Source organism: Aquarana catesbeiana, linkage group LG01 (genome assembly GCF_042186555.1).
Source record: "Aquarana catesbeiana isolate 2022-GZ linkage group LG01, ASM4218655v1, whole genome shotgun sequence".
In the NCBI taxonomy this organism is placed as follows: Eukaryota; Metazoa; Chordata; class Amphibia; order Anura; family Ranidae; genus Aquarana; species Aquarana catesbeiana.
In genome coordinates, this window is record NC_133324.1 from 973,803,483 (window position 1) to 973,811,409 (window position 7,927).

Sequence of the window (7,927 nt, forward strand, 5' to 3'; positions counted from 1 at the left end):
GAGCCATTAAACTTTGGAGCCAGAGCTGATCCTAGCGGTGCCATGATGGCACCTGCTTCTCCTTCCGCACCCACTGCAAGAAGGGTCATATCCTGCTGACTGCTGCCAAGTGTGGGGAGGTGCAGCGTGGTGCGGCGGCAGTAAATACACAGACTCTAGTTGAGAACAGAACTTGTATTATTGCAGAATCCAGTAATTCACAACAACCTGATGGGAAGGCACCCATCAGGGAACAATCATGGTATGTAACAGCAGTGTGTAGCACAGCAAGTCTCAGATGTGCCAACGGTGTCTGTCTTGAGGGGCGGAATGTGGCCTGACTGGACTAAACCCAAATGGGGAGGTTGCCAGGAAGAATGGCGTATCCCTATATTTTTCCTACTCATCTGAAAACTCTCCCTGCCACTAATCACTGTTCCTGTCAGAAGGGTGACCATTCCATACTCTACCCACATTCGAGATGTGTGCCAAGCCTGGAAGCCACGGCCTTAAATAGGCTTTGCCTGACCCGATATGGCTGCTAGAGTCACATGGGGGTAGCAGTATCCAATTAGATAGCTTCCTCAGTGACCAAGGAAACCATAAAAGGAACCATGTTCCTCTTGACTTCCTCTCCCCTTGCAATGCCGCTGCGGTTGACTGCCTCCTGCAGTGGAGAAAATAGAATGTATCTGTCTACAGGCAGATGTCACTCAGCTGGTCCAGGCTTTACAGTCAGGATCCACCCAGATGCTTGGACTGGCAGCTGACTTAGTCTCTCAGCACGCCGCTGTGAGCCCAGGCCAGCCGCTCCAGTGAGCGCAGGAGGGGCAGTGCAGGGAGCTGGTGACTGACAGTTACTTCTCTCTGCTCAGAGCAGAGGGTTAGAACTGAGTAATCAGCAATTTTTGATTGCTCAGTTGTCAGGGTAAAGCTGGGAGGGGACAAGCTTCAGCTGGGATTGGTGTTGCAGCCATCTAGGTGAGTATGATTTTTTTTTTCGCTATTCCCATACTTCTCTTTAAAGCATTTCTCATGCTTCATTTTCATTACAGTGTTTCGGAGGGTGGAGCCACCTTTTTCAAGTCCATAGGGCAGCACAGTACTAGCTCTTAAAGATACCCTGCAGCTAGGAATGCTCCTCTGCTCCAATGTGAGATTTTGGTTTGATAGCTTGTGTGAGTGCAGGTCCATGGTGCAGCCAGCATGAAACCCAACAGCTGAACTGTCATTCGGACAGTGAGGAGAGGAAAGAGAGGTGCTCACAGTGCGATGGATGGAATGCCTCATACATGCCAATAATTATGAGTGCAATTTTACTTATGTTTAACCCATTTAATAAAGGTTACTGCACTAGGAGCCGGTGCACTCTCTTCCTTTCGTGCCTTTTTCAGTTTCATAGAGAGCATAAAAGTCTCGCTGGATTCAATTTCCTTACTGTTACTAATTGCTGATCTGTGGACTCTGGACTGGTTTAGCAGGTCACCCTTGGCAGTAGCGCATGTTGTGTCTACATCTCTCCCTATATCTTATCTACTGTACAGGACACCAGGAATGTGTCCTGGACGGTAGGTATATTTCCCCAGGATTTGAGTTGTGGTCCTTTAAAGGGGAACAGTTTGGAGACATTGCTGAGTACTCAGGGATTCTTACCCACATAGGGTGAGGAGTTCCGGGTTAGTCTGGTTGGAAAGGAGAGGATGGGTTTTTAGTACTCTCTGGATTGCTAAGTCCTTATTAGGGACTCAGAATTTCAGAAGCTCAAAGAGTTTTGGGTGGGAAGAACCTCCAAACCCTGATTACCTGTGAAACCACCGGGACCCTTGAAGCCAATGAGAAACCCCAAAACCACAGAGTGGGTCTGGTAGGGTGGTGAAGCATCTTTAACTAGTTTGACAGTTCTGAGTATAGATTATTTTGTATGTTTTTTTTTTTGCTAAGCTAAGCTGTGTTTTTCTGTTTGCACATTTTTGAAAATAAAAGAGCTTTGTTTATACCAATACAGATGACTGATGTTCCCAAGCTACCTTATATCACATTATTTAAACACTCACAAACTAAAATTACAGTTATTAAACTTGGGGGAGGGTACATGCAGCTGGACTCACCCTCTATCACATGCCATAGCCAAAAAAGTAGCACAACAATAGTAGTCAGGAGGAGGAAGCCAAATGTGTATGGAGAGTTCCAGAAATGGTGACCTGGAAAGACAGAAAACAGCCAAACTCAGTGATTGGATTCAACATACCAACTACCCCTGGAGTCTATAAAGGGGCCAACTATAAACAAATAAAAAACTTTCTAGGTTCAATGTTACCAGTTATCAGGAGAGGTGTAAGAAATATTTGACTTCTAATTATTATTTGCTTGATCATTGTTCTTGCATAGAAAACGCGGAAGCATAACTGACGTGGCCCTGTATGTGAATCTTAGATTAATATAACTTTGCGGAGCCAGCTAGCGGCAAGTGAGCACTGCAGGGATGGAGCACCGTCTGTAGGTCCTGGATCCTTACCTGATCCTGCAAGCAGAACGCTCGATCCTGACCCTTTCTGCTTGGGTATGAGTGCGGGGATACTTCTAGCACCCCTGAGGATGGTTAAATACAGGCCACCTCTCCCTAAGATGCCAGGAGACCCCAAGATGGTGCCAGCAGCCGTGTGGAGGAGGAGGAATGGCCCCCATTTGCGAGGAACGTGGATGCTGCTCTGCCTGCGTCTCCTACACCTGACCGGGTGAGTCCCAGATCCCAAAAGCCCCATGTGCAATGCAGAGGGGCAGATTTGTTCCCTGCACAGTGAGAGCAGGCTACGGGGAGGAAGAGGTGGAGGAACCGTCCCTTAAACAGATCATGGCAGCCATACAGGGATGTCAGACCAAGCTCACTGACCATTTTGAGGAGCTCAAGCTAGAATTTTCCTTCCTGAACCATGATATGCAGAAGGTCAGAGAGAAGCCTAAGGCTGCGAATAAACATTTTGCTTCCATGGAGGATATTGTCAAGCCTTCGGAAACTGACGTTCAGGTTGCAAAGAAGACCTTATCTGAGCATACACTGAAAATGGCTGACATGGAGGACCGCATGCATCGGAATAACATCCATCTGGTGGGGTTCCCCCAGGGGGTACCCCACCAGAAGAGTACCTAGAAGGCTGGCTCAAAGAGCACCTGGCGCCTGAGACTTTTACTAATATGTTTGCTATTGAAAGGGATTATCGCATCCCGGCTAGGGCTCCACCGAAAGGCGCGATCCCTCAGCCTATGGTAGTGAAGGACTTACACTTCTGGGACCGGAAAAATATTCTTTTTTTTTTAAACAATAGATTTTTATTGGTGTATTTGCAGAATATACAAAATTCAGAATGCAAGTAGATTATACATTTCACACATGTGCAATTTGTTTGACATTCATGAACTTATTACTTTAGAAATGTAAAACAGCTTAACTGGTAAAGGTACTAAGAAATGTTAACATTATGTCATTGTGCATTTCTCGAGTCTGTCACCCCTAGTGGGTACATACTGTAACAGACTTTTTGCATAGAATTTCAAAGTTAACCATGAGAGGACCTTACTGAGGGTCCACTCCAACATATTATTATATAAGTTCTTTGTGAGCTTTTTGTTAACCTATATACTAAGTAACTTAGATTGACTAAAATACATTTGTTATACTTTCTCATTTTCCTAATATGAGGTAATTTGTGTTTTGTTGCTGTAGTGTGTGCTAACTATAATACCAATTCTTGTTTGACCATACTCAACAGTGTGTTATACCACTAGACATTAGGGATGAGCCGAACACCCCCCTGTTCGGTTCGCACCAGAACATGCGAACAGGAAAAAAGTTCGTTCGAACATGCGAACACCGTTAAAGTCTATGGGACACGAACATGAATAATCAAAAGTGCTAATTTTCAAGGCTTATATGCAAGTTATTGTCATAAAAAGTGTTTGGGGACCTGGGTCCTGCCCCAGGGGACATGGATCAATGCAAAAAAAAGTTTTAAAAACGGCCGTTTTTTCAGGAGCAGTGATTTTAATAATGCTTAAAGTCAAACAATAAAAGTGTAATATCCCTTTAAATTTCGTACCTGGGGGGTGTCTATAGTGTGCCTGTAAAGGGGCGCATGTTTCCTGTGTTTAGAACAGTCTGACAGCAAAATGACATTTTGAAGGAAAAAACTCATTTAAAACTACCCGCGGCTATTGCATTGCCGACAATACACATAGAAGTTCATTGATAAAAACGGCATGGGAATTCCCCAAAGGGGAACCCCGAACCAAAATTAAAAAAAAAAAAATGACGTGGGGGTCCCCCTAAATTCCATACCAGGCCCTTCAGGTCTGGTATGGATATTAAGGGGAACCCCGGCCAAAATTAAAAAAAAAAATGACGTGGGGTTCCCCCTAAATTCCATACCAGACCCTTCAGGTCTGGTATGGATTTTAAGGGGAACCCCGCGCCAAAAAAAAAAAAAAAACGGCGTGGGGTCCCCCCAAAAATCCATACCAGACCCTTATCCGAGCACGCAACCTGGCAGGCCGCAGGAAAAGAGGGGGGGACGAGAGTGCGGCCCCCCCTCCCTCCTGAACCGTACCAGGCCACATGCCCTCAACATTGGGAGGGTGCTTTGGGGTAGCCCCCCAAAACACCTTGTCCCCATGTTGATGAGGACAAGGGCCTCATCCCCACAACCCTGGCCGGTGGTTGTGGGGGTCTGCGGGCGGGGGGCTTATCGGAATCTGGAAGCCCCCTTTAACAAGGTGACCCCCAGATCCCGGCCCCCCCCCTGTGTGAAATGGTAAGGGGGTACATAAGTACCCCTACCATTTCACGAAAAAAGTGTCAAAAATGTTAAAAATGACAAGAGACAGTTTTTGACAATTCCTTTATTTAAATGCTTCTTCTTTCTTCTATCTTGCTTCATCTTCTGGTTCTTCTGGCTCTTCTGGTTCTTCTGGTTCTTCCTCCGGCGTTCTCGTCCAGCATCTCCTCCGCGGCGTCTTCTGTCTTCTTCTCCTCGGGCCGCTCCGCACCCATGGCATGGGGGGGAGGCTCCCGCTCTTCTCTTCTTCTCTTCTTCTTTTCTTCTTTTCTTCTCTTCTTCTCTTCTTCTCTTCTTCTTCATTTTCTTCTCCGGGCCGCTCCGCAATCCATGCTGGCATGGAGGGAGGCTCCCGCTGTGTGACGGCGCTCCTCGTCTGACAGTTCTTAAATAACGGAGGGGGGCGGGGCCACCCGGTGACCCCGCCCCCCTCTGACGCACGGTGACTTGACGGGACTTCCCTGTGACGTCACGGGGAATGCCACAGGGAAGTCCCGTCAAGTCACCGTGCGTCAGAGGGGGGCGGGGTCACCGGGTGGCCCCGCCCCCCTCCGTTATTTAAGAACTGTCAGACGAGGAGCGCCGTCACACAGCGGGAGCCTCCCTCCATGCCAGCATGGATTGCGGAGCGGCCCGGAGAAGAAAATGAAGAAGAAGAGAAGAAGAGAAGAAAAGAAGAAAAGAAGAAGAGAAGAGCGGGAGCCTCCCCCCCATGCCATGGGTGCGGAGCGGCCCGAGGAGAAGAAGACAGAAGACGCCGCGGAGGAGATGCTGGACGAGAACGCCGGAGGAAGAACCAGAAGAACCAGAAGAGCCAGAAGAACCAGAAGATGAAGCAAGATAGAAGAAAGAAGAAGCATTTAAATAAAGGAATTGTCAAAAACTGTCTCTTGTCATTTTTAACATTTTTGACACTTTTTTCGTGAAATGGTAGGGGTACTTATGTACCCCCTTACCATTTCACACAGGGGGGGGGCCGGGATCTGGGGGTCACCTTGTTAAAGGGGGCTTCCAGATTCCGATAAGCCCCCCGCCCGCAAACCCTCACAACCACCGGCCAGGGTTGTGAGGATGAGGCCCTTGTCCTCATCAACATGGGGACAAGGTGTTTTGGGGGGCTACCCCAAAGCACCCTCCCAATGTTGAGGGCATGTGGCCTGGTACGGTTCAGGAGGGAGGGGGGGCCGCACTCTTGTCCCCCCCTCTTTTCCTGCGGCCTGCCAGGTTGCGTGCTCGGATAAGGGTCTGGTATGGATTTTTGGGGGGACCCCACGCCGTTTTTTTTTTTTTTTTTGGCACGGGGTTCCCCTTAAAATCCATACCAGACCTGAAGGGTCTGGTATGGAATTTAGGGGGAACCCCACGTCATTTTTTTTTTTAAATTTTGGCCGGGGTTCCCCTTAATATCCATCCCAGACCTGAAGGGCCTGGTATGGAATTTAGGGGGACCCCCACGTCATTTTTTTTTTTTAATTTTGGTTCGGGGTTCCCCTTTGGGGAATTCCCATGCCGTTTTTATCAATGAACTTCTATGTGTATTGTCGGCAATGCAATAGCCGCGGGTAGTTTTAAATGAGTTTTTTCCTTCAAAATGTCATTTTGCTGTCAGACTGTTCTAAACACAGGAAACATGCGCCCCTTTACAGGCACACTATAGACACCCCCCAGGTACGAAATTTAAAGGGATATTACACTTTTATTGATTGACTTTAAGTATTATTAAAATCACTGCTCCTGAAAAAACGGCCGTTTTTAAAACTTTTTTTTGCATTGATCCATGTCCCCTGGGGCAGGACCCAGGTCCCCAAACACTTTTTATGACAATAACTTGCATATTAGCCTTTAAAATTAGCACTTTTGATTTCTCCCATAGACTTTTAAAGGGTGTTCCGCGGCATTCGAATTTGCCGCGAACACCCCAAATTGTTCGCTGTTCGGTGAACTTGCGAACAGCCAATGTTCGAGTCGAACATGAGTTCGACTCGAACTCGAAGCTCATCCCTACTAGACATTAGATGGTTATATTTCAGTAGTGGAGAAGCTGGGGTAACTGTATCTGTCATCCATGTGAGGAGGCATATTTAGAGGAACTCCAAGCCTCCCAGTGTTTGTGGAAGCTTGGGGCTCTCCTTTCTTTATATGCTAACATTTTTTCCATAGTGAATTGTGCGTTCACTCTGGAAACTATTTCTGCAAACTCAGGAGGTGTTGACGTTCGCCACCCTTTAGCTATTGCTATACGTGTTGCAAATAAAACATGTATTACAACTTTTCTCATCAAGGGAGGATAATTTTCGATACCTAGACTCAGAAGAGCAAGAGCAGGGCTAATGTCACAGTTAGAGCTGGTGATAATTCTAATTAGTTTCCGTATCTTTAACCAGAAAGGTTTGATAATTGCACAGTTCCAAAATATATGGAGGATATTGCCAATAGCTTGACAGTTTCTCCAACAAAGAGGTGTGTTACTAGGATCCATTTTATTTAGTCTATACGGAGTTATGTACCATCTATGTAAGAGTTTTTGTGCATTGTCCCAGTGATCTACACATGCTGAAGATTTATGATTGTATTTTATCGCTTCATGCCATTGGGACAAAGAGAATTCTTTTTGCAATTCAAATTCCCATTTTAGCATATTGGGGGACTTGGATTGCAAGTAAAGGGGTGTGGTAAATTTGTAAAAGAGCGATATTCCCTTTCTAGTTTTGGAGGATTTGCTTAAGAGGAAGTCCCACAGAACCTGTGGTATAGTTATTTGTCGTGGAGGGTTTTTGCTTTTGTAGTGCTGTATTTGATATGTTCTATATTTATCTATCGCATTTTGATGTTGTGGAGCAGGTGTGGCGAAGTTGTAACCCGAGGCTTTCCATGTTTGGGCTGAGAAGTTTGGGATTAGGTGTTCATATGATGCTAGTGGGATATTTAGTTTTTTAATTGGGGTGTCTGTAAGGTGGTTATGCACTAAGGAGGACCAGGCATCTATTGTTGCTTGTATAGTTAAGTAAGGTGGGGTTTCTGGTCTGTAGTGTATACATGCTGCTGTTGCCAACGCTGGGAGGTCATGGCCTGGTGTTACTGTGCGTTCAATATCTGACCAACGGTTGTCAGTTTGACAG